Here is a 26951-nt window from a genome sequence, read left to right as displayed (position 1 = left end):
CCAATTTCAAATTCATGTTCCTTTCTGTACTGATAGCATCTCAGGTTCCATTCATGACCTCCCATGATTATTCAGGGAGGGCAACATATCTTTTCAGAACTTTAATCATCGGGAAAAGGGTTTTCTGGCTGAAGGTCTCTCAGGATGAATTGCTAGTCCAGAACTCTCCAGAGTCCCCCATGTCCTGCTCATTTTCTGTAGGGAACAAGATTTCAGGGGATTCTCGTTTTCCCTTTTGGTGAAACGTGGTCTTGTCGCTTTCCCATAAGCAATGCCCCTCTGTGTAATAAAAGAATAAAGGAGAACCTTCATTAGGGATAATGTTTTCTCTTTTCATTAGCATTCACTGAACGGTTAAAGACACCGAAGACATTTTCACTGCAAGGTTCTATCTCAAATGAATGCCGTGGCCAACCGTTTCCGAGGACAACGGCCACCGTGCCTCCCACCTGCACGCCCCTCTGTGCTGTGACCTTCGTGGGGCCTCTTGTTCACAGGTGGGAATGATTTCTCCTCCCGTCCGACTTGGATCAGCCGGCAGGGCGCCGTGGAGTGAGGTGGGGGACCTCTGGGGCAGGTGGGCAAGGGTCGGAGCTTGCCGGCTCCCGGTCGGCCAGCGGGTGACGCAGACGGAGCGGCCGGCGTCGAGGAATCAGGCAGACAGAAGGCCTGGAGGGTGAGCGGCCCCCACGGAGGGAGGGAGGCAGCCCAGTGACACTAGCGTGGCCGTCCCTCGCATTCCAGCCGAGGCCCAGCTCCCCGCTAGCCGCTGCACGTGGATGTTCCCACCTGGCTTCGTGGAGCAGAACCGCCCGCTGACTGGGGACATGTAATCAGCGCCTGTTCTCTTCAGCCACACATGTGAGTGGTTTGATCCAGGGCAACGGGTCCCTGGTTCTTCAGATGCATTGCTTTGCTGGGTCAGCTCCTAGAGGTTGGGGTGGGGTTTGGGGGGCAGTCATGTGATAGGTCACGCCGAAGCAAAACCAGAAGCTTCTCCGAAGGCGGGCACTTGGCCAGCAGGCTTTTCCAGGTCCAAGCTCATGGCATTCTTGTTCCTTGTCATCACACCCCTTCCCTACACCAGACTGTTCTCTCTCGTGTCCCTCAGTCCCACCAGCAGATCCCCTCTTCGTCTGGTCTGCTTTCTCACACCTGAAAACACAGTCAACACTCTTCCATCTTTGAAATGACATTTGTCCTCGCCCAGCCAGGACCCACAAGGAGTTGTGTGTCTCCTCGGCCCTCCCTCTGCAGCCAAGCTTTGCCCAAGAGCCGTGTTCCTCCTCCCATTTCTCACATGCCACAGTCTGGCTCCCGCCCCCCATGCCGCAGCACCGGCTCTTGCCAGTGTCACCCGGGACCTTGCCTTGTCACCCATCAGCCTGTCCCTGGACTCACCGCGATCCTCAGACACGGAAGCCAGATCGTGACCTGTCCCAGGGCCTTGTACGTATCGCCCGTGTAACACCTGGCACCTCTCAGCTCCCTGCCCCCGCCCGCCCCCTCTGATGGGCCCTTCTCTGTCCTCCCTGCAGCACAGTGTCCCCAGGGTTGTTCTCCCTTGCACGGCCCACGCCATATGACCCCCTCTGGTGCTCCATCTTCAAGGTCTCGGGCTCGCCAGCATTCTCCCAGTGTTTCTCCAGGTCTGTTCTCTCCCCCCAGCCCAACAGCCATAGATCCAATTTCCCAGAGGACACCTCCCCTCCGATTTTCCAGAGACGCCCCACATTGAACATGCCTCCCCGTGGCCCCAGAGCCCCCCACTACTTCTCCTTTAACAGGCCCTGGCCCCAGTCCTGCTGAGGCCAGAGAAGGGCCAGACACGGGGCGAGTCATGGGAGGGTGACCTGAGCCCAAAATGGGGAACCAGAGAGGAGACCCCCACCCCACTCCCCTAAGCTACATTCCTTTCATCAAGGGTGTGTCACAGGGCAAAGGGGGCACCAGGAACCGAACAGCGGTCATGAGGAAGATAGGACCTCAGAGCACTTGAGAAACGGCCCTCATGTGGGGACAGAGCAAAGAGTCCAGCCTGAGAAGCATGGCGGCCTCCCTTGCCAATAGCGGGGCTACACTTTTTAAAACCTATCCCATGGGAGCTCTCTAGTGGAGTCAGCCTAGAGCTGGAGAAGGAGAGCTAGTTTTGCAGTCCCCGGAGGGGAGGCCGCTGATTCTTGCTCTGCACAGAGCTGTGTGGTCCTGAACAAGTGACTTCAACTGTCCGAGTCTCAACTTTATCATCTGTAGAATGGGAACAATCATAGCTGTTTCTCCACTTCATAACACTACCGCAAGGATTAAGCGAGGTTGGGATACTCACATCTCCCTCGGGCCTTTAGCTGTTTGCGGGGGAGCAGGGGAAGGGCGGGCGTGGCAATTTTGAGGAAGAGGAGAAGACCAAGGAGAAAAGGGCTTTTGGGTCTGCAGACCACAGAGTGTGTGGTGGGAGCCTGGGGAAGAGGCCCTGGGTTGGGATCTAGAAGCCCGTCCTTGAATGTGGTGCTCTGGAGACGCCGGGGCTGGGCACCCGAGGAGGATGCTTGTCCTGCCCTTGGACCAGTGCCCAGGAGCTGTGATACATCAGGAAACCCTCCAGAAGCCTCCAAGGGGCAAGCCAATCCAGTCCCCCAACCTTGTCTGCCCATGAGAAGGGCCCAAGTGCCATGTGTTTCTGGAAGCTTCTATGGAGATGGTTCTGTTCCCAAGTGGGATCACTGCCTCCCTATGGCACCCAGGACATTCATAAGCCCCAAACAGCCCAGCAAAACCCACCCTCTGGGCCAGGTGGAGATGTACCTTACCCAGTCCCCTTACCCTGAGCTGGGAAGAGGGAAAGAGCCACGCCACCATTATCTTAAAACATAACGCAGGCCAGTAGAGATTGCCAGGAAGGCTCCAAAGGTCCTTAGGCATATATTCAGATAATCTCTAAAGAAAAAGATAGAGACAGTCCGGGAGATAAAGGAGAATGTCAAACCATGACACATCTGGTTATGAATAATAAGGGTAGTCTGATGTATTTCTCGCCCCCGGCTTACTAGAAACGACATCAGCTTTAACCAGATACTTAAAAAGTCCTCTTTGTCTCTTAAGGAAATCTGAAGTAAGCAAAAAAGATTGCTGGATGTCTCCAAAGGAAAATCACATTTTGTTTGGAGCACATGTGCTGTGATGGGTAAGTCTAGCCTTCTACTGTTTTTGAGCTAGTTTATAACTCTGTAGATTGCATGTAATTGATAGCAATGAAAAGCAATCCTTCTCTCCAGGAATGCAAGCAAACTCTGCCCCGTAGAAGGACAACACCCCTCCCCCCCACCCACCACCACACACATACACACACACACACACATAGCACAGACAAGCAGTTCATCCCAGTGTTCCTAATCTGTAAATATAAATGTTTCTGTTCTTCGAACTCCCCTTTGAACTGGTTGTAACATTTGCTTGGTCATTGATCAGGAACTCCATAACATCCTTAACATGTGGTCCTTTTATTCCCACATGGTTTTATCCCCTTTGAAGATTTGAGACGGGACCACACATAGGAAAAAAGTGTCGTGATCTGCAGCATGGAGGCAAAGGTCCCCGGTGTTGATCAGGCCCAGGGAGGTGGTCCGGGCATGAGGTTGATGGGCGTGTACCATGGCTGAAGGTCCACCATGCCAGCCACAGCCCCTCCCTCCTCAGGCTATCTTGAGGACACCCGGTTGCAGGTCCGTCACGTAGGCTCCTCCATCAGGAAAAAGAGAGCTGGGATGACGGATATGTCCATTTCCCTGCTGGAGAGCTGATGGTCCCCAACAGCCTGGACCCACTCAACATCCCACATCCACACCAAACCCTAATCCCCGATCTCCCCAGATCCCTCCACATGTCAGGCAGCCCTGTGTCTATGAAATCTCCAACCTCATCTCTCAAGGCACATGCTTACCACTTTTTCTGCCTCATTCAAAACTATGAATTCAGGGGTGCCTGGGTGGCTCAATGGGTTAAGCCTCTGCCTTCGGCTTGGGTCATGATCTCAGGGTTCTGGGATCGAGCCCCACATTGGGCTTTCTGCTCGGCAGGGAACCTGTTTCCCCATCTCTCTCTCAGCCTGCCTCTCTGCCTACTTGTGATCTCTCTCTCTGTCAAATAAATAAATAAAATCTTTAAAAAACAACAACTGTTAATTCAAAAGAACCAAGTCATACCAAGGATCGGAAACAACAGAAGAGTCTGGACGAACCCCAGTCCAGGGAAAGACGGGTTCTCATACTGGTGCCCAAGTCCTATGCACCTGAAACTAATTTGGGACACGGAGGCTGGGCACCCAATGAAGCCAGGCCAGGTCCTCACCGTGGAGGTGATTTGGGGGGGATCCCCCCCCGACGGCTGACTTCCTGCCTTCTTCTCCATGCCCGAGCCTCTGTTCTAAAAAACTCAAGAGACAGACTTGTTCTGTCCCTTCCCAGCTCCCATGTGCACTTCCGGCCCTGCATGCTGGATGTGGGACCCTCTTCCTACAGGAGCTTCCTCTCTGTGCCCCCCAGTTAGTAAGTGGAGGCATCCTTCCCCTCTATCCCTTGCTTCTCGGCCTCCAGCCTCTGCGTATGTGTTTCCAGACATTGAGTTTTCATTGATATTGATGAGTGAAAGGAAATGAAAAAAAAAAAAAAAAAAAAAAGCAAAAACAGGAGAAAAAGCATATCAACTTTTATTTCAAAATCAAACAATTCAAAAGAAACCATCCTTTACCATCAACCTCATTTTATATTTTTATAAAAGTCATGTTAATACAAAGGAAGTAAAAACATTTCTCATCGCTGATAGTAGGATGGTCCCTTGCAAGAGCAAGGCAGGTGGTCCTATGTTTCCCTCATTTCCTGTGGGACAGCAGGAAACTTCATCCTAGACCCGTCCTGGTCTCTACAATGACCTTGGGGATGTGCCTTGGCTGTGGTGTTCTGTCTACTGGACTGACAGTTTTTGACTGAGAGATACAGACCCACTGTAGCCGAGGTTACAAATGGAAACAGCGTTACTACTGAGAGGTCGAGAGGTCATACAAGGTGGCATTTATCTTGGTGACTTCAGGGGCATGATCCGTATCTGGGCCCCTCGCCTCCCACGTCTGGAACATCTGTCTCCTGGGGCCTGCAGCTGACGGGCCTCCGGGAAGTCAGACCCAGTTTGTGAAAGTCACAGAAACATGTCAGTTTGTCACAAGCAGTTCAGAAAGCGAGCTCGACAGAGTGCTGAGCGGGACTGTCCGGGACACCCACAGTCCGTGACAATCCTGCTGGAGAGCCACTTAATGACAGCAGGATGTCACTCAACCTCCAGCCTCACAGCGGGGGCTGGGCAGCCCAGTGGTGGGGGGGCTTCAGGCTCTGATAGAGACTAGGACTGTGGCCAGAGGCGGGCAGAGCACGCCCCTGCGCCAGGATGTCCTTTCCCAAAGAAGGCTCAAGGCCAAGGTGGGCGGCCTCTGCTGTTCTTGGGGGCCATGGAGCTGGCTGTGGTTGGGAATGCCGGCCCCCTCTGGACTTGGATTCTTTTCAATTCCCATGAAATGGCAGCAGCTGCCCAAACCCAAAAGACTGTGATCAGGGATGCCCTGGGGGAGTGGTTGGCTAGGCATCTGACTCTTGATGAGTGAAAGGAAAAGAAAAAAAAAAAGCAAAAACAGGGGAAAAAGCATATCAACTTTTATTTCAAAATCAAGAACAATTGACAAGAAACCATCCTTTACCATCAACCTCATTTTATATTTTTATAAAAGTCATGTTAATACAAAGGAAGTAAAACCATTTCTCATTGCTGATAGTAGGATGGTTTCTGCTCAGGTCATGATCACAGGTTCCTGAGAAGGAGGCCTGTGTTGGGCTCTATGCTCCGCACAGAGTCTGCTTGGATTCTCTCTCCTTCTCCCTTTGCCCCTCCCTCCAAAACACTAATTAATTAACTTTAAAAAAAAGATTGATCAGGCAAAGAATGTCCCTCTTTATTTTCTATTCATTATGTGGCCAGGCAGAGCCCAGACATCCCACCACTGTTTCCAGTCCTCTGCTTAAAGGTGGGGCTCTTCAACCTCCAGGGAAGTCTTAGAGTCTGGCTTGATGCCCTTTCTCCTGGGGATGGTGGCAGCACCAGTGGGGCTGGCCCATGGCCTGGGAGACCCCCTGCCACAGCCCGGTGAGCAGTTCCCAGGGCCCATGTGACATGCGTCTCACTTGGGATAAGGATGCAATCACTTTTCTTTAATTGTTAAGAGACATGTATCCATATGTAAGCAGCAAGCAAGAGGGATTCTGAGCACAACAGTTCTTAAACATCATTTTGAGAAATCAACTTTGAACTCAGAACTTGCAGAAAATTGTTGCTATAATTCCCATGTAATACATGAAATCATTAATATCCTCAATGCACAATGTTGTCTAATCGGAAGCAGAAAGAGCCCAGTTCTCACCTGGTTCAAGTCTCTCCTCCCTGTTGCAGTAGCCTTGAATAAGGTCGTCCTTATCTGTTTAACTTTGCCTGGTACCATTTTTGCTTTGACGATTCCCAGCTTGGTGACATGGAAGCCACAATGGCAGACAGTCCCTTTGAACGCCGAACCCACCATGGTGACAATGGGTCTGGGTCACGGGGCAATTTCTAATGCCATAGGATTTACCTGTAGGATTTCTCCTTTTATCTTTTGCGCTGACGGATTTCCTACATTGGCACCATCACCGCCTTGTTGGAATGAATTCCAGTATCAGAACTTTCTTCTTCTGGTGGGAAAAGGGGAATCTTTCCTCCTTCTGGGGCCATACCTGTTCAGATATTCCGTGAAAACATTTGTGTTTGATTTGCCGATATCTTATTGATGATTTTGTGTCTGCATTTATAAGTAAGGTTAATCTATAGATCTTTTTTTGTGCTAGCTTTACCAGATGTGGGGGACATGGAAGACAAAGTTTAAAATGACGGTAATGAACAAGCATTGCTTTATGATTCGGGTGTCAGCTAAAGAAAGCTGGCAAATATCACCCATTTTAAAATTCTATTGCAGTAAAAAGAGAACAGAGGGATGTCTCTCTTAATGCCGCCATCATCCATTGGGGCGTCACAGTCTCTGAATTTCATGCTTCTTTAAGAAATTTGCTAAGCCTGCTGCTGAATCCTTTATGTGTCCTGACATAATTTTTGAATAATCATCAACTTTCACGAGTTATATAATTTAGCCTGAGCAATGTTTCACCAGCATTTGAAACAGCTAAATTATTCAGCGAGTCTGAATATGAATAACAAAGAGTAAATTAACATGTTTATTAGCATCAGAGGGACTCATTTGTTTCTGGGAGGCAGGACTGAGTTCAGGTAAAGCAAAAGTGCATTAGGCTTTGAGCCTTTTTCCTTAGTTTTAACCCCAAGCTTGTAAGTCTATTCCTGATGAGCTGTTAGCTGACCTCCATTCTGCAGTCAAATGCTCTACCACTGAGCTATACCCCCACGCCTGACCTCCATTCTGAAAAGGAACTTCCCAACCTTAGGTTTCTTTCCAAAAGGGGAGGGAGGCGGTTATATGCTCTCTCCCCACATTGTAGGAATGTGATAGTTGCATGGAATGAATGCAGAAATTTCCCTCCCATCAGTATCCCCTTCCTCTGGGATCAGTTAAATAACATAAGGATTGCCTAGTGCTTAAGAGGGCCTTGCTTTAAAAGATCTTAAAATCTCAAAAGACCTTGACTGTTGAACTGTCTGGGTGACGAGTTTATAAGTGGTTCATTATCAAATATGATTTTCCATTTTTTTTCTAACATTTTTCTAGGTTTTAGTACTTTACGTTTAAAAGGAGCCATTGCTGGGGGTGCCTAGGTGGCTCAGTCCAGTTGAGCCTCCGAAACCTCCTGGTTTCAGCTCAGGTCATAATCTCAGGGTCGTGAGATTGAGCCCCACATGGGCTCTGTGCTCAGCAAAGAGTCGGCTTAAGAGTCTCTCCCTCTGCCCCTCCCCCAGCTCATAATTGCTCTTGTACACATTCTTTCTCTAAACTAACTAACTAAATAAAAATCAATCTTTAAAAAAATAAAAGGGGACATAGTTAGTTTTTGAAAACTGCTTCCTTTTCCTACATGGCAGCTGGCGTTCTTGTCTCAAGGATCTGTGTCCAAAGTAAAAGGCCCTCCTGGGAGCTGTGCCCATCTTCGTGGGAGGGAATGAAATTGAGCATCTCATGAAAATGAACATCAGAAAGAGTTTCATCTTTTCTCTTTTCCATTAGCATCTCTACTGCTGTTTGACTTCGTTTTGGTATATTTCACCTGGTAGTTGTGCATTTCAGCGAGATTTTCCCAACGACTGGCATACATTTATTTGCACATAATATTTCTTATAATTCTATTAATTTTCTCTCTCTCCATGACAACATCTGCTTTTCTCATCTGTGCCTTACAGGCTATTGTTCTCTCTTTTCAAAATTTGGGTGGACAAGGTCAGCATTAAAAGCTTCTAAGCACTCAGGATAAAATTGTCGCTATAATCTCCATGTAATACATGAAATCATTAATATCCTCAACGCACACTGTTGTCCTTCCGTAACTGGAAGCAGAAAGCGTCCCAGTTATCATTTTATCCACATTCACATTCCATCCTTGGTGAATGATTTTCAGATTTTCTTGGGAAAACTCTTTACATGGAACCTGAGACCTTGTGATAGCAAAGTACCAGAACTTTCTTCTTCTGGTGGGAAAAGGGGAATCTTTCCTCCTTCTGGGGCCAGACGCTCTGTTCCTGAACCTCTTTCGCAAGCATGAGCAGAACTATAGCGGTATTAGCTGCATTATTTACTTAGCCCCACGTTGTGTTTTGTTCCCTACTTAATTGTGTTTTACGTACCTCTTAAGCTCATGCAAGATCAATCATTAACTTTGCCTTTTTATCCCTACTCCCTGTTTACCCACTGATTGTAGAAACCTAATGGGGACAAGGGCAGTTACATTTGTCCTGACATATCTGAATGTACCAGGTCCCAAACAGCGCCTTGCTGTCTGGAACAGTGCTTACCTCCAGGCTGTTTCAAGCTCTCCCGCCCCTCCCCCGTCGCAGGTTTCAAGAAACCCAAGCATTCACCTCCTTCCCCAAACATAGAGCTGTCCCTTGGCTCAACAGGGCAAGGCAGCCTTGGGAATGACTCCCCGCCTTCTCACCATTCTGATAATAAAGCTTTCCTTGCTTCAGAACTGTGTCTCGGATATTGGCTTCCTACATCTTGGGTGCATGGACAAGTTTGAGCTGGGTAGCCCATCCTTCTTTCCTTCCCTCCTTCCTTCTTTTGTTTTTCTTTCTTTAGCTCTCGCCTGGTTTTCTTAAGCAATTTATGCCTTGGGCTTCCTGTCCTTCCTAGGAAGGCTTGCTAATCTCTAACAAGAAGGAATTACGTCATGCCTGCGGATTGCTGGAAGTTATCTCCTCCAAATGACGTTTAAAAAGACCCTGTATGGTTGGAATTTCGCTTACTTTGCTCTTTCTAGATGTATATGCTTTTCTTCAAAATGAGAGGTACGGGAAAGTTGAAGAGAGTAGATCCTGAGTCCTCATCACAAGGAGAATTTCTCCCCCTTTTCTTCTTTTCTTCTTTTTGTTGTATCTATGACTAAATGTACATATGATCTACTGTCATTCCACAGTGCACGTAAATCAAGCCGTCATGTCATTCGCCTTAAACTTACACAGTCATGTATGTTGATTATTTCTTATTGAAACTGGGAAAGAAATTCGAGGGAAGTACTTACATCACTATCCCAAATGAGAGAATAGGAACTCGGGGTCGCGTGTCCCACAGGCCCTGGGAACCTCTCCATCGGGCTGTGGCAGGGGCCTCCTGGGCCAATCCCACTGGTGTTGCCACCATCCCAAGGAGAAGGGGTACAACGTCAGACTCTAAGACTTCCCCGAGGATGAAGATACCCACCTTCAAGCAGAGGACTGGGAACAGTGTGGCGGGTGTCTGGCATAGAACAGTACCATGTATTACCTCATGGCCTCACAGTCAGACCAGATGTGGCTCAGGCCGGGCCACAGTCAAAGCGCTGGGGCCGTGGTCCCTTCAAGATTCAGCTGAGCGAGGATTTGCTTCCAAACTCACTGGGTGACTGCTGGTGAGATTCGGCTCCTCGCGGACCATTGGACCAAGAGCCTCAGTCCCTTCCTGACTGTTGGTCAGCACCCAACCACGTTTAGTTTCTCAACACGTGATCGGTTCTCTCCTGCAGTTCCCAACATGGCGGCTGGCTTCGCCAACATGATCAAGTAAGAGAGAACAAGAGAGAGCCAGTGGGAGGCAGTCATGGCCTGTTGTCACCTAATCTCAGGAGTGACACCTCATCATGAGTGCAGTATTCTGTTGGTTGAAAGCAAGTCCCCAGGTCCAGCTCATCCTTGAGGGGAGGGGACTCCACAAGGGTGGGAATATCAGGAGGCAGAGATCACTGGGAACCATTTTACAAGGCTGCCCGACACAAAAGTCTGCAATAAAACCAGATATATGTGGGGAGTTACTACAAGACAATGGAGGCCATTTCACCATTTGGTGAAAAGATGATACTCGCACATAAAAATGCTTGAGATAATCAACCAGCTCTGGTTTGGAAGTTAGGTTCCCTGCCTCACACCATTCACAAAAATAATTTCCAAATGGCTTAAAAGCTAAAAGTAAAAAGACACCATGAAAATACTAGAAGAAAATGCAGACAACTGTTTTTATAATCTTCAGATGGGACTGTCCTTCTAGACATTACTGACATGCTCAGTTCATGACGGGAGGGGAACTGTATGGTTTTGTCACTATGGTTGTATTCCCAGAACTAGAAACGGTACCTGGCATGTTGGGAATGTTTAAATAATACTTGTTGAGAGCATCTGGGTGGCTCAGTTGGTTAGGTGATTGCCTTCGGCTCAGGTCATGATCCCGGAGTCCCAGGATCGAGTCCCCCAGTGGGCTCCCAGCTCCACGGGGAGTCTGCTTCTCCCTCTGACCTTCTCTCCTCTCGTGCTCTCTCTCACTGTCTCTTTCTCAAATAAATAAATAAAATCTTTAAAAAATAAAAAAGTAATACTTGTTGAATAATGGTTGAAGGAATAAAAGCCCAAGACCCTAACAGAAAACGCTGACATTTCTGACCAAAGATGATTGTAAAAGGCACGGGGGATGGTGCACACAGGAAGCATGAAGAATTGAGCCAAATGGAGAACAGAATGTTGGCTTCATTAATGGCTGAAAACGAATCAATAACGCAATTTGTAAAACGTCTCATAAAACATGGTATACGAAGAGGAAGGTCTTTTCATCTCTCCTCTGAACCCAACCTCTGTAACCCGTGAACAACCCATGGGGAAGCTGGGTCTGTGGTTCCCACTCGTCCTGACTTACCTGTGGGCCATGGGCAGAGAGGCTGGAAAGAGGAGGTTCTGCCCCAGGAGCTGGGGAGGAGTGGATGGGTTGCTTGACCGATTTCAGGTGTCCCTGGGGAATGAGAAGTCAGCGTGGTCACCCCAGAACAGTGGCCCCCTGAACCAAGTGTCATTTCTTCCCTAGGGAAAAAGAAAGACTGGAAGGTGGGAGGAGATGGAGGGCGGGGTTAAGACTCCTCTCCTCTGTGGACATCAGGGATGTACGTGTGTGAGTGTGAGTGTACGTGAATGTGGGAGTGTGTGTGGGAGTGTGAACTTGAGAGTGTGTGAGAGCATGAACAAGTGTGTTAGTGCGAGTGTGTGAAATACTGAGTAGTGTGAGTGTAAAAGTGAACGTGTGTGTGAGTATGAGGGGAATGAGCGTGTGAAAATGGGTGGGAGTGTGTCTGTGCACGTGAATGTATGAGAGTGAGTTTGAGTGTGTGAGAGTATGAGTGTCAGCGTGTGTGTGTGTTGAGTGTGTGTACATTGGGGGAGGAGGGGCATTCCCTCTTCCCAATATTCCAGGACAAAAGTGGCCCACAAAAGATCACTATCTACGTTATACAAAGGGTTCCCTCAAGAAAAGAAAGGAGCAATATCCCATTAAAAGGGAAAAAAATCAAGGCACGGCCCGCTCAGTCAGTGGAGCATGCAACTCTTGAGCTCGGGCTTGTAAGTTCTAGCACTGCGCTGGGTGTGGGTACTCATTAAAAATAAAATATTTTTTACAAAAGGGGGAAAATCTAGAAGAAAACACACGAGCAGACAACTTACAGCAGAAAGACAAAATGGCTGCTGAAGAGGTAGCAGATCGAGAGGGTTTTTTGTTTTTTGATTTTTGTTCTTTTTTTCCCCCCACTTCATCTTTGTTTTTGTTTTTGTTTTCCTGCTTCATCTTCTTTCCTTGATCTCCTCACTCCTGGAGGGAAGAAGCAATAATCAGAGATTATTTTTCACATAAAAGCACACAGAAGTTCTCCTATAACACGTGTTCAGTAGGAGCAAGCTGTGCGGGGTTCGGTCAGGAAAACGGCAACCATTCTACGCATTTTGAACATGAAGGACTAAACACAAGAATTGGGGGCTTCTCCGGTTTATGGAAGAGTGGAGGAAGCAGCCGGAAGCTATAACCAAAGAGCCCGGCCTGGAACACCAAGGGACGGGTTCCTGAGAATTCTCCAGGAAAACGGGATTCACATGCACTTATGGGTCTGGATGCGTCTGCTTCCAAAGAACAATGTCTTGTCCTCAGCCACGCCTGGGGCATCTCACAGAATGTCTCTCACTGGCAAACTTTGATCCTGGGCCACACAGAAAAGGGATTCTGGGAACTGTAGTTCCTGCTTTCTCCGCATTGAGCAAAAGACCTGGGCGGTGCCAGCGATGATGTCAAGGTGACTCAGACGGCCGGGGACAGTCCGCGGGGTCCACACACATCCCTTCACTCGTGTTTGGCTTCCAGAAACAGGAAGTGAGAACGTCATGCTTCTGCTAACCAAGCCAACCGCCGCTCAATCCGATAACGCCATGCTCACTGTCTCCCAGAGAGACAGGCATCTCTCTCAGAGACATTTCCTTTCTCAGCCACAACTCCCTTAAATATCCCATAACATAAATGTTGATTCAAAAATACTTTGTATTAGAGAGAAATAGAAAGAAAAAGATTTTTTTTTTTTTTTTGAAGACAGAAAAAAGCCCAAGAACCAGGCCAAATGTTGCAAACATGTTTTATGAGCAACTTCCTATTTAATGATGTGCGAGTTTCGATCTGAGGACGTCTCTGGGGAAACTCTTAGAAGGAAATGTATGTCTGGGCGCCTGGGTGGCACAGTCAGTCTGTTGAGAGGCGGACTCTTGGTTTCCCTTCAGGTCATGATCTCTGGGTCCTGGGATCGAGCCCCATGTGGGGCTCTGTGCTCAGGGAGGAGTCTGCTTAAAATTCTCTCTCCTTCTTTCTCTGTCCCTCCAACCTGTGCACTCTCTTTCTCTCTCTCAAATCAGCCGATCAATCTTAAAAAACAGAGAAATGAATGTCAGTCAAAACTGACTGCCTTGGGAATGTTGATGCTCCTGAATGCTCTTAGTAATTCAATAGCAATAAAACGAAGTATGTTATTTTAAAAGGAGAAAAAACTGAATAGCGCCTACACAGTCCTCCTTTCTGCAACTGGTCTTGTGGGCACGATGGGAATTAGTAACGTGTTTTTCCATCATCCAACCTGTGTTTTCCTTGCCCTCAGCCATCACTTTCACCCTCGTGGTTCTTTCCCTCACAGGGGGACCCAAGGGATTCCTAAAGGAGCTTCTGCCTCCATTGGGTTGCTGAAGTCGTTTAACTAACTTTTGCCACTGGACATATAACACTAAGAGGCATTGCAGACAATGCCCTGGGTTCCTGTTCTTCCCCACTGCATGGTGTGATAATAATCTTCTTCTCTTTGCTATCACTACCAGTCACTCCAATGGGACAGCACCTGCCTTCTTGCCTCTTGGTTCAAAGGGATGAGAACCCCCAAATGGTCAGGTGTCAGTTTCAACTTCCAGGTCAACAGAACCCTGTTTGATTTCCCATGAGAAGCAGTCTTCTCTTGGGAACTAAGATCTCTAAACCAGCAAAGCCCCATGTTGCAGAAACAGGAATAAAATGTTTGCTAGAGGGCCATTAAGCAAGCCCTGTCCCAGCTCTAGCCTGGTTTCTGGAGCAGTCACCTTCAAAACGTCTGGGTACTTCCCTGTCCCCAGAACACAGTGCCTTTGGAGAAGGCAGGGAGAAGCACTTCCCATATACATTTTGGACAGTGTAGCTGAGTCCTTCCTCGAGAGGACCACTCTCCCCTTCAATCAAGGGGCTCTGGGTCGGTGAGCTGCCTCTGTTCTAGGAACTGGTCAAGGGGTCAGAACTCCGTACTGAGGTGCCCCACATCACACCTCTGGCCACTAAGAGGTTTTTCACTTGTACAGATTAAAACTCTGCAAGTTGCCCTACTATTTCGGTCCTAAGTACACCACTCCCCATCAACACCTGCTAAAGCTCTCTCAGACTGTGCTTAACGTTTCCTTCTCCATCTCTGCTTCCCCTCTTGCCAGCCACAGCACCTCTGAAGATCTTTCTTTCGGCACCTGGATCCCACCCTGCCCCACGGACCACAGGGAGCCCATCATCGAAGGTGGCCTCTCCCACTCTCGTCTGCAAAGAAGAACCACTCCAGAGCCTTTCAAGGAAGCTGAGGTTCCTCTTGCCACTGAAGCAGGAATGACCACATTCCCGGGGTCTCTACAGCCAGTGGTTGGTTTGATGGAAGATGGCAGAAATAGACAAGAGAGTAAGGAGCTCCAGGGACGCCAAGGTCAAGCGTTTTGTTGCTTCTGTCTTCCAGCGGTAAGATGTACCTGCCCTGTGCGTCTCTAAGAGGTGGTGGGGGAGGGGGGTCACCTGAAAGATCCTGCTTGCTCTGTCAGTTACCACGTGCTCGCCCATCACCACAGATCACGTCCTGTTCTGAATCTGTCCTGACGACAGTCCTCTCGGAGCGCTCTGCATGCTCATTAGATAGTATTTTCGTCTCGTGCAGCTGCACATCTGCTCCAGATGCGGCCCGTGTCCCCAGATGACTGGTGGCAAGCGGCTTCTCCGTCCTCAGCAGGACTTCCCGTGGCTTATCACACCCATGTATGTCTCCCCACCAGCTTTATTAACCTGTGATCGACAGACCAAAAAATGTACACAATTAGGCTGTACAAGGTGATTTTTCAGGGTGTACAATATGAGGATTTAATATACGTGCATGTTGTGAAATGATCACCACAGTCAAGTTCATTAACGTGTCCAAGGCCTCCTATAGTTACCTTGCGTGTGTGTGTGTGTGTGTGTGTGTGTGTGTTAAGAACACTTGTGATTTACTCTCATAGCAAATCCCAAGTCCACAGGAGAGGATTAACTACAATCACCGTGCTCTACATCAGATCCCAGAACTTATTCCTCTTATAACTGGAAGCTTCTACCCTTTGACCCATCCTTCCCTACTTCCCCTAACCCCTCTGTTTCTGGCAACCGCTCTAGCCTCTGGTTCTATGAATTCAACTTTGGTAGATTTCACATGGAAGCGAGGTCATGCAGTACTGTGTCTGGCTTATTTCACCGAGCACAATGCCCTCCTGGTCCGTCCCTGTCGTCACAAGTGGCAAGATCTCCTTCCTTTTTATGGCTGAATAATATTCTATTATATATATCCCATTCCATAACACACACGCACACAATTAGTTATTAGACTATATATGGAATGAAATCTATCTCATAGATTTGTTTTTTTATTTATATTATGTTATTTGTTTGGAGTTTTTTGGTTTGGTTGGTTGGTTTTGCTACAGAGGTGTAACAGTTCTTTGTATATTTTGGCTATTAATCCCTTATCAGATCTATAGTTTGTAAATATCTTCTCCCATTGGTAGGTTGTTGTGTTCATTGTGTTGATGGTTTCCTTTGCTGTGCAGAAACTTTTCAGTTTGAGGGACTCCCACTTGTTTATTTTTGCTTCTGTTTCCTGTGCTTCTGGGGTCAGATCCAAAAAACTGTTGCCAAATCCAATGTCAAGAAGATTTTCCTTTATGTTTCCTTCGGTTTTGCACTTTCAGGTCTTAGATTTAAGTCCTCAGTCTATTTCAATTTGATTATTATATACGGTCCAATCTCATTCCTCCTAATTTAGACACAGAGGTACCCAGGCTCTGAAAGGAATCACAAACGACAGATGTCAGATGTCCTCTCTGGGTTCTGCCACCCCAAGTCATCTGTGACACACTCTGGCTGTTACTCCTGACTCCCATCCCAGAAGCCTGGGTAGAGAGGAGGAAGGAATGTCAGAAAGGTGAGTGCTTGGCCACTTGGAAAATCTGTGGCTTCTTCCCCTCTCTCCCCATGGGGAATGGGGACTGCTCCCCACTACCCAAAGCCAGATGAGGATACCTGCAGGAGAACCACTGGTGGAGGCGGGGGGTGGGGGGGAGAGGTGTGTGCTGGAAGGGGAGACTCACATTCCCTCCCCAGTTAGGGGGCGGAGCCTGCAGGGGACTTGGGGCTCTGCCTTCTGAACATACCAGGAGAAGGAAAGAAAACTGGAGGCCATGGTAGGTCCAGCAGTGGGCACGGAGGAGCTGTCTGTACTCCCCCAGCTGATGGCTAACATTCCACGGGACTCTGAGGAAGGTATCGAGGTTTGGGTGGCCAAAATCCAAAAGAGGACCCTGACATCAGGTCAGAGCCGGCCAGAGAAGCAGCGACGAGTCCCAGAGGCTGTCTGTCCACAGAGGCACCAGGAAAGAGGGAACCCTTCTCCAGTCCTCCCACCCTGAGACGTCGGAGGAGCTGGAAGCATGCAGGAGAGGGGTGAGGGGAACGGAGCCACCAAGACCCTCCCTTTCTGGTTCTCTCAGCAAGGGTTCGAGTCTTAGGGGAGGGTCAATGAGACTGAGCGGGAGTAGACTTTTAAAATAACTGACATTGGTCAGAAAGCTGGGGAACTTGCCCAAGATGTCACTAGGGGACGAAAAGGGGAAAGCCCGGGTAGCTCGGTGAGGATGCGGTAATGGGAGAAAATAAAGCTGCCTCATGGATGCATGGGCTGAGAGCAGACCGTTCAATTCCCTGCCGCCTGCGTTATGCGGAAGCCAGGCTTAACAACTAAGTGAAAATTAACTTCAAGAACATGCTCAGAATATAAGTCTATTTGGAGGAAAATGAAACACTTCTCTGTGTGCATATACGTGGAGGCGAGAACCATGGGTAGGGGCGCCTAGGTGGCTCAGTTGGTTGGGTGGCTTGATTTCAGCTCTAGTCATACTCAGGGTCAGGAGATCGAGCCCCGCATCAGGCTCTGCGCTCAGCGGGGAGTCTGCTTGAGAACCTCTCTCTCCCCTTCTCTCTCTGCTCCTCCCCCACCTCAAATAAATAAATACATCTTTAAAAAAGAAAGAAAAGAAAAGAAAGACGGGTAGGGGCTTGGGAAAAGTGTCTGGCGTGTGGCAAGTCACCAGATGGAGAGGTAATGTCACTTCCTTCCACAGCCTTAAGACCAAAAGAACCAAAAGGTGTCAGCTTATGGCTGATCTTTTACTGTTGTGTGTGTGCTATTTTCTGTAATAAAATGTACTGCATTTGTCATCAGACAATTTTTAAAAAACAGCGAAAAAAGAAACACAGTTAAAATGAATGGGAAAAAATGAATTGGAAGAAAATACAGGCACAAAAAAAAAATGGATTGGAAAAATCCCTAGGAGGCTCTGATGCTTCCAGGAAACCTCCATGCTTTCTGGAAGAGGGTAGATTCCGGGAGTGCCCCAGTGACACCCACTTCCTTGTCCCCCGCTCCCCACCTCCCACCCCACCCCTTCCTTCCTCCCTAAGCCTTGACCGACCGCAGCTTGGCTGGACTCGGCTCGGTGCTGCCACCTAGAGGTCGACGGCCGACATGACTTCAAGCCCAATCTGTCTGGAGCGGGACCCTTCCAGCTGCAGTTTTCAGTTTTTCATTCTGAGAAAATTGGTTTCAGGGCTGAGGATGGAAATTCGTGGGAACTTCCTGTGAAAATACAAGAGAGGAGGACGGAGCAAAACAGAATGAGAGAGAGAACACCTGTATGTGCATTATTAAGCATTTCAGAAACCAGAACAGTGGGGCACTAAACAGGTGTGGGGCTTCCGAACATAGGTTGCCCCCCCCAAGAAGCCGCTCCCGCTTGCACGCTTGTATTTGGATGTGTGCCCGTTAGCGAGGCTTTTGTGTGCCGTGCATTTGCGTGGACGTGTGCACACGTGTACATTTGCACTGTGCGTCGTGATGATAGGCACCTGTCTGTGCAAACATGCGAGCGACATTAATACACGTTGGCTTCGGTGATGTTGTGCATGTTCGAGTATGGTGTGTTTGCGTTCGTACGTTTATGTGAGTGTGAGAGATCAAACAGGCGTCTGCGTTCTGGGTCAGGGAGCTTGGCTCTCTAGCAGAAGCTGCCGGGCAATGGCAAATGGGCTGTCTTCCCTGACGTTACCTGTAACAGGTGCTACAGAACTGAAAGAACTCTCAGCCCATGACCAGTCCATCCAATCCCCTGCACCAAGAGGCTTGACCAAACTCTAGCCTGGTCTTGCAGTGGCATAAGTCTGTGTCCCTAGGATGAGCCCAGGCTCCCCCTGAGATGGCTGCCTAAGAAAGCTCACTTCTGCCAGAATTTTTGTATGTTCTAGCCAAACCTGGTGACAGGTCCCTGCACTCATTTCCTTCGAGCATTCACTAAACAGAGCTTAGACTTGCAAATCTTTCTTCGGCCTCCTTGATAGATCTCCGTATCTCCTAAGAGCCAGGAGTATCTTTCTCCAGGACCTGAAAGCTATTCCTCTGAAATGCAGTCATCTGGAAGGATAGGTCTCCATCTCGAGTCTCTGCTGGAGGACCGACTCCCACCTTGCACAATGACCAGTGTGCAGACACAGCTGGCCTCATGGCATTGACGCTGACCAACCCTTTATAACTTGCCGCGTGAGCCCCCTTTCTCCACCCTCATTTTGCCTTTCCAAATCTATTTTCCCCTCTTTAACCGATGTCTGGCTTTGTTTAGCTTTGACACCACATGCCTGCCCCCATTCCCGCTCAGGATACTTGATCTGACTTTCCCCGCCAGACCTGCATGGCCTCCCAGAGGACACTCTCGGGCTGCTGGGGACACAGCTGGCCAGAGGCCTTGAGCGCCAGCTCCCTGGCCTCTTAGGAGCAGCTCTCTCCCCACACCCTCTGGTGGGATAATTCGGAAGCTCAGGGGCCACCCGGCTTCCGGAGTTCCTTGGGGGGGATTTCTGTTCCTTGCAGGGGTCAGAGCTGTCATTTACCAGACAATGTACATTTTGCTGGCTTCCTGCTCTCTCCCTTCCCCACCCACCGGGGGCATCTCCAGGTTAGGGCTTCATGGGATCCTCACCCCAGGGTCTGGTTGCAGGGAACCCAGACTCTGAGGTGACCTCCCAAGGCCGGTAGCCAGCCCTCAAGGCTCTGTCCCCACCGGCTGTTCTCCAGGTGGGTTTTGTTTGTTTTTGGTGTCTCCCTGCTCAGCCAGCTGACAATGAACAATGACAGCTGGGTGAAGGGTAATGGCTTTTTCTGCCTCCTGCATGCAAAGCCTCCAGAAAGGGGGCCTGATTTCTGACCCTATGGGTGTCCTTCATCTCCCCTGTCAGCTTTTCTGCCTCCCCACTGCTTTGCTTCTTTGTTTTTTTTTTGTTTTGTTTTGTTTTTAAATGATTTCTAGGGAGCAAGGGCCTGTGTGGAAAATAAGACAAGAGTATTTATCCAGCACCTACTCTCTGCCCCACACTCAGGGACACATCTAGCCCTTACTGCCGATCTGTGACAGAGATCTCACTATCTATCACACTGCAGGCCAGGGTTCTGGGCTGGGAGCAGGCTTCCCCAGCGCTGTTCAGTGGCCCAGCCGGCCCCTGGGGGGAGAATCTAGGACCCCGAGTCCCAGCTCTGCCGGCAGTGAGCTGAGGTAGCAAGAGTCACGAGGTCACTGAGTCCCACTTCAATTGCCAATGTATGCCTCAGTTTCTCCATGTGTTAAACGAGAGGGTGCAGGGTCCCTCGACACTTTGCAGCATCTGTGCGCCCGCTCTTCTTTAAGGAGGGAGCACGAGGTCCAGGACTTCAGAATCTCAGTCCCAGACGCCTGCGTGAGCGGTCGGTCACCCAGAAACACGGCCCGGGTTCGTTTTCTTTGCAAGCGTTGCCTGGTGATCACTGAAGTCAAAGGCTCCGCAGCTCTTCCTCCCCTCTCCAGCTTCGAAAGATCACTGACATTTCATTATGAGGAAGAATTTAGAGACAAGCAGCAAACAGGAAAATCTCTGTGTGAACTTCCTCCTCGGAACTCTGAAAACAAACATTCTGGAAGCCTCGCCCAAGCCCATACTCATTCCTGACAGAACCACTGTTCACCCTTCCTCAGAACACCCCAACCTAGTGCTTAAGGGCATGGACTTGAGAGTGAGACCATCTGGATTCAAAGCCCAGCCCCGGCACTTACTCACTGTGTGACCTTGGGCGAGGCACTTACTCACTGTTTGACCTTGGGCAAGTCAGCGGACTTCTCCGTCCCTGGTTCCGGATCTGTAAAATGAGATAATAAAAGCACGTACGGGGCAGGTGATGTGGTTTGGAAGAGTTGTTGGGGTCTGGAAAGAATTCTTGAGACGTCTGGTGCAAAAGGGTGATTTTATTAAAGCATGGGGACAGGACCCCGTGGGCAGAAAGAGCTGCATTGTAAGTGCGATCTTATACTTGGGAGCCGGGGGAGGCAAGCAAAAAAGGAGGAGTCCAAAAGGACTTTCACCTGCGAAAGAAAACTCTCCAGATCCGGGAGGCCAGGGTTCTGTCTAACTAAGGTTGTTTTCTTTCCCACCTCTAGTAAAGCTTTAACTTTAAGATAGTTGGGAGTTTCCAGGAGGAATGTTCTACTCTATCTCAAGTTATTTGTCTATGGGCTGCAGGTTATAAAGACATTTAATTTTCTTGACATTCCCTTCCGCCTCTGTTTCCCACACTGTGGAGAGGGCCTTGATGTTAGGGTCCCAGGAAATGGGATCTATGGGTCGCTGAAAGTTAGGCTATCGATAAGAATGCTTTTTTTCTTGTAAATCACAAAGACCGTTGTAAGCTGGTGGAGACTCCTGTCCTGCGGGACTGGGATCTCTCAGTGAACCATTCGGTTTTTTCCTTCCCTTAGTTATAGGGGAGCCAGGAGTGCCTGAGGAATGTCACGCACATATCCCATGGCAGGGGGGTGGGCTAGCCCTTCTGTTCCCTCATCCCGGGGGCTTGTGACTGACTTAATGTACAGAGATGTGTCAGTGGTGCTGGCTACTACTCCTAATGGGGTCGCCCAGGGCTGGGAGCCTCCAGTCTGAGGAGATAGTCTCCAGAGGGACCCAACTTCTCTGGGGGGGACATTTGTACAGGGGCTGGGGGATGGGCAGTTACCCTGGGTAAAGGGGTTAGCAGACCTAACTGAAGGGCAAACCAAAACCTAGGGGAAACCCCGTAAGAGCCAAGGAAGAACCTTATAGGGGAGCCTGGGTGGCTCAGTTGATTAAGCGTCTGCCTTTGGCTTGTGAGTCTGATGTCTGAGATTGAGTCCTGCACAGGGCTCCCTGCTCCGCAGGGAGCCAGCTTCTCCCTCTGCCTCTCTCTCTGTCTCTTGTGAATAAATAAATAAATTTTTAAAATCTAAAAAAAAAAAAGAAGGATGAGCCTTATAAATCCCAAGGGCTTGAGCACCTACAGAACCAGAGGGGAAGAGCTGTGGGAATGAGCAGGGACCCCTTAAAAAAACAAAATTCAACTGAGTAAACTGAAGATTTAATTGGCTTTATTCATGGATCGGGCAGCGTCCCCGGTAGAGGGGAGCTCTGACCAGCTGCACAGAAATGATAGGATTTGATAGCAAGAAACGGGGTGGGGTGATTAGCAGCAGAAAAGAAAGGATCCCTTCTGACAAGGTCACTTTCCCTGAGAGGGAAGAGCGGGTACATGATGACCTCACCTAGCTTCAGGGGATGGAGAGTCCCTGAGACGGGTGACCTCATTGGTGCTGCCCGGAGAGTTCCCAGGGAGGCCAGAACTGCATTCGGTTAGGTTTAAGTCCCCCACTTGGTGACTTGGCCTAAGTGACTCCATTTTGGGCTCATGGCTTTCTTATTAACAGGAGCAAAGAGGCAGCGGCGGCGCTCTTCATTTCTGACCTCCACAAGGCCCGCAGTCACAAATCTCCTTCCTCAGATCTGGAATGTTCCATTCCAGCAGGACCCTGCCCTCCTCCAGAGCTCCAGCAACATTCACCCAAAACCTCCTGTGGCCCACAGGGGGCAGTTCATCACAGCTCCCGGAGTCCTGAAGGCCCCAGAAGGCCCCAGAGAACGGTACTACTACCCCTCCTCACTGTTCCGTCCTGACCCTCTCATCCCCTTATAAAAGGCTCATCTATGTTCCCCATTATGAACCCCCAACCTGGGAGCCCTCTGAGCAGAAGGACAACTCATCCCTGTTTCTCCCATGGTGCCAAGCGCCCAGCACATAGGGTGCTCAGTAAATCCCCGCCCACTGGGAGGAGATTTGCAACAGGAGAGGTCCAGGCCTACCTCCTGGCCGTTGCCTAGGGCAGGTCACATTTCTACTGGTGAACCGGGGAAGCTAGCGGCACAGGGTAGTGAGCAGGAGGCTGGGCTAGTCCTCCTTCGGCATGCCTGGTGCAGGACCAGTCATAAACCCCAGGCCCCTCGCCCCTACCGGCCCAAGGACAGGCTCACACCTTCTCTAATTATGTATCTGCTCCCCAGATAGGCTGCCTGTGGGGTTGATCAGAGGGAAGGGGTGCCCAGGTCCTTCGACAGCCATAGCTCTGGAGGAATCTTGATAATGAGCACCTTGATTCACACATTAGCCCATTTACCAACCCCCCCTCCAAAGAAAAACAGGGTTACTCTTCCTGGCCTGACATCCCAAGCTTCTGAGCCTACAACGTTAATAAAATCATAATTCTTGTCACAAGTATTAGTGGCTCACTCTTTCTGCACAGTCACGGCGGGAAACAGGGACCCTACGTGCAAGAATTTGGAGGGACACAAGGAATTTTAGCATAGTCAGGTTCTAAAAAGTCTTGCACAAAAGGAATCTGTTTGGCGTTATTTAAAACAGTGTCACCCAAATTCCCTTGACAGTGGGACAATTTTTACAGGACACCTGTTAGTGTCTTATGGTGTTCCCTGCAGCGTGGCCCCAAAGGAAAGAAAAGAACAAGTGTTTATCCCACCTGTAAGAGGGCTCGGCCCTGGTCAGGCCCTGGCCGTGCACTGTCTCAGGCAATCCTGACAATGGCCTCTGTTGGACATGAGCACCAGGCTCTGAGAAGTCAGGGGCTCTTCCCAGGGATCCAAGCCCTGTGTGAGAATCCCCTATGGCTTTAAAGCCCCTTATTGCCTCTAGACTACAAACCTGCACTTGGATTTTCCCCTGCTTTTGCTGCAGCTCAGAGGCAGCTTTCTCCTGGAGGGAGAAAGGGAGATGACTGCCTGCTTCCCAGAACCGCCACCACTAATGGTTTGGATTTGCAAATCTGGCCACACGGACAGTTCACGTTCAGATTAGACATCAGCTCCCTCAACTAAGACTCAGGTTCCTCATCTGTAAATGGAGCTATGGGTGGGGGAGAGCAAAGGCATGGTTAGAGAGATGTGACCTAATGCTCTCAAGATCCCCTCCTTAGCACGTATGTCCTGGATTTACGAAGCCCAGGTACTCAGCCTGCAATTTAGAGACACTGCCACCAGGGGGCGAGCAGGATCGAGATAATAGCCAAGTGAGGCTAGAGCCCCAGGTTGCTTTTTGGTCCCCCCTCTGGCTGGGTATAAGAGAAACTATGAAGATGGTTCTGGTCACTCTGAGCAAATGGGATGGCATGGATTAGGGTGGATAAAAGGATGGATAACTTTTCCACCATGTGAATTAATGCTACTTAAGACCTGGTCCCTGAACCTCCTTGAAACTTTAAGAATCACCGTGAATTCCACCATCTAGGGGCTTCAGGAGCATGAGGAACAAGGAACAGTGTTGGAAACAGCACCAGTGGGATAAAGGACTTAAGTTAAAAAAACAATCTGTATGTTTTATTTTGCCTGTATAATGGCTCCTCTCTCTCTAGAATATTCAATGTTTAACCTAAAAGAGTTCATCTGGGGTCAAATCTTAAGCCAAGGCAAAGCCATGACACCTGTTACCTTCGCTCGCTTCTGTCAGAAGTGAGAAGAATTGAAATTGTTGGCTTGACGTTCAATCAACTCCCCTTCTGGCAACTCTCTTGTGATTGCAGAAAGCAAGGCATCTGAAAAGAGCTAAATAAATAAATACAATGCGAGGGCGCCTGGGTGTCTCAGTGGGTTAAGCCAATGCTTTCCGCTCAGGTCATGATCTCGGGGTCCTGGGATCGAGTCCCGCATCGGGCTCTCTGCTCAGCAGGGAGCCTGCTTCCCTCTCTCTCTACCTGCCTCTCTATCTACTTGTGATCTCTCTCTGTCAAATAAATAAATAAAATCTAAAAAAAAAAAAAGATATTTAAATAAATACAATGCGAGGCTGAATGTCTGCCTCTGTCCAGCCCGCCTCCGCTACTCATCACGGCTTCCGAGAACGATGGAGTGGCTCTGTGTGCGCCTTTTGATGGTGGCACAAATGGTACTGTTTCATACCGCGGGAATCGTGCTGCAGATTGTCCTTTCCTCACTGCAGTGTGTCGTGAGATCGCTCTAGGCTGGCTTCCGGTGAGCTGGGTCATTCCTTTCCCCTGCTGTAGATGACCCGTTTGCCCATTCTCCTGCTGGCAGACACGTACGTGCACACGGCACGGCCGTGGGTGTCTTTGCACAGGGCTCCTCGTGTTCACATAAGAGTTTCTCCAGGGTACACAGAAGTGCAGATTCTAGGTTCTGAGACTTCAATTTTGCTTAATTCTTCCTTGTTGTTCTGCATTCACAATTCACGGAGTAGGAGAGGTCCCACTTCCCACCTCACCTTCCCTTGCCTTTTCACGTTTGCCAACCCAAGGAATTTTAGTTTGTGTCTCTCTGATCACTGGGGCATCTTCTTGACTCTTCCATTTGGCTTCTCCAGTCCTTATCAATGCTTCCGTTCTGGCTAAGCTGGGAGCTTCCGGAGGAAGGGGCTGGTCTCGCCTGTAAGGCTCTCCCAGGGCACAGCCCCATCCAGGCACAGATTTTTCCATGTGTCTTTCCCACCTGATCTCTGTACCTTACCCTCCAAGTTAACAAGAGCCCTGGGCTGTATGAGGAGCCAAGTATGCCGTTCTGGCTTTTTATTCACATTGCATCCTCTGTCTCAAATGCTGCGCCTCTTCCAGTCCCCCTGAATGTGCCTATTGATGTGCCAAGACTCAAGAGCTACCTCTTCCGTGAAGGCCTCCATGACCACCAGCCCAGACCATCCCAAGTTTGCCTTTGCACTTTCTCTGTCTTGGATGAACTTCTCGTTGCACGCGCAAAACCTCCGAGCATCCGTATAGTGATGTATCTGTCTCTCCACCAGACTCTGGGCTCCTTGAGGATATGCCGTGTCCTGTTCACCTCTCAACTCCCAGTTCACTGGGCAGTGCTGGTCAGAGGGTGGAAGCACAGTACGTGTTGGTCTGATGGACAGATGAGCCCCAACGCCAGCCTTGTCCACATCAGTCCTCTGCACACTGAGACCTCCTTGAGGACAAGGACTGTATTGGATTCATATCCCTGTCGTTCACGGTACCTGACAGGGCTGAGTGTTTGTGCCCCTCAGTATCCATTTGTTAACAGGACAGTATGACTGTCTGGTGGAGTAGAAAATGGCTTTGGTCAGAAATTTCTGGACTTCCGATCCCAACTTCCTAATGGCATGAGTTTGGGTATTTACTTGGTTTCTCCAAGCCTTGGTTTTCCCATCTTCAGAAAGATATAAGCTCTGAGGACCGGTGTTGGGGAGAAAGAAGATCGGTGTGTAAAGCATTTGGCATTTAATCATAGGCACCCCGCATATTATAATTTCGAGGTCAGAAGAGTATGAGGTCTGTTACTGCTGCGACACTCAGGATGGGGTCTTTTTTCAGCTGTAAGTTTGAGGAGCGGATAGTAGCTACTCAGTAAAAGTCAAGTCTAGTTTCCCAACCCAAGGACAGTGCCTTGTAGAAATTACGAACCCAGCAAAGAACTTGAGCTGAACTCAGCACCTCGCACGTAATTAGGTACCCAGTCAATATTAAATGAAGCCGAACTCACTTCCCCCAACTGCGTCCTGCTCTGATCCTATCTTAAAGAAGTCTCTCCCTTTTGTGATCCCCCTCTTCCTGACAGCAATCTGCGTTCAGTTTTTCCAAAGCATGATGGTCACTGTGCTAAGACTATTATTGAACTTGAACTTGTCCTGCCTATAGTAATACTCTGGTGCAGTCTCTTGCTATGAGTCTGGGCTGGACCACACGTCCCTTTGACCACAGAGACATTAACAAGCCAGTGAAGGTGTGATAACCTCTTCCACACTAGAGCCTTGTCCCTTCGGAAAGCTGCTTCTTGGGATGTGATCACCATGTCAGGAAGAAGCCCAAGCTAGTCACGAGGGAAGGGAGCAATGCCCAGGCAGTCCCCAGCTACAGTACTCATCCCCACGGGGTACCAGGCGTGGGCAGGCAGCAGTCCCTCGCACAGCGGATGCCACATGGGGCGGAAATGAGCCGCACTGAGCCAAATCGCATCATCACCAGCAAATAAATGATCACTGTTGTTTCAAGCCTCTAGGTTCAAGGGCGGTTTGGAACATAAGGGATAATAACCTCACGGGTGGGACTTGTTTGGAGGATGCATGTCAGTGACCTAAGGGGTGGGGTGTGCTGCTGGCTTGGAGACTCACCAGGTAAAGCCCTTCCAGATCAGCTGGTAGACATGA

The 26951-nt window shown here is 49.3% G+C and overlaps 1 long non-coding RNA gene across 1 annotated transcript; it reads right to left on the bottom strand.

Moving 5' to 3' along the window:
• Nucleotides 1–15414: 15414 nt before the first annotated feature.
• Nucleotides 15415–20763, bottom strand: LOC123945862. The gene is made up of 3 exons (XR_006819510.1): nucleotides 20507–20763; nucleotides 17842–18005; nucleotides 15415–16155 (listed from the first exon to the last, which is right to left on the bottom strand). It is a non-coding gene; the product is annotated as an uncharacterized LOC123945862 (long non-coding RNA).
• Between the last annotated feature and the right edge of the window lie 6188 nt (nucleotides 20764–26951).

This window comes from Meles meles, chromosome 7 (assembly GCF_922984935.1).
Source record: "Meles meles chromosome 7, mMelMel3.1 paternal haplotype, whole genome shotgun sequence".
In the NCBI taxonomy this organism is placed as follows: domain Eukaryota; kingdom Metazoa; phylum Chordata; class Mammalia; order Carnivora; family Mustelidae; genus Meles; species Meles meles.
Note: the sequence above shows the minus strand (reverse complement) of the source record. Positions and strands in the feature narration are given on the sequence as shown.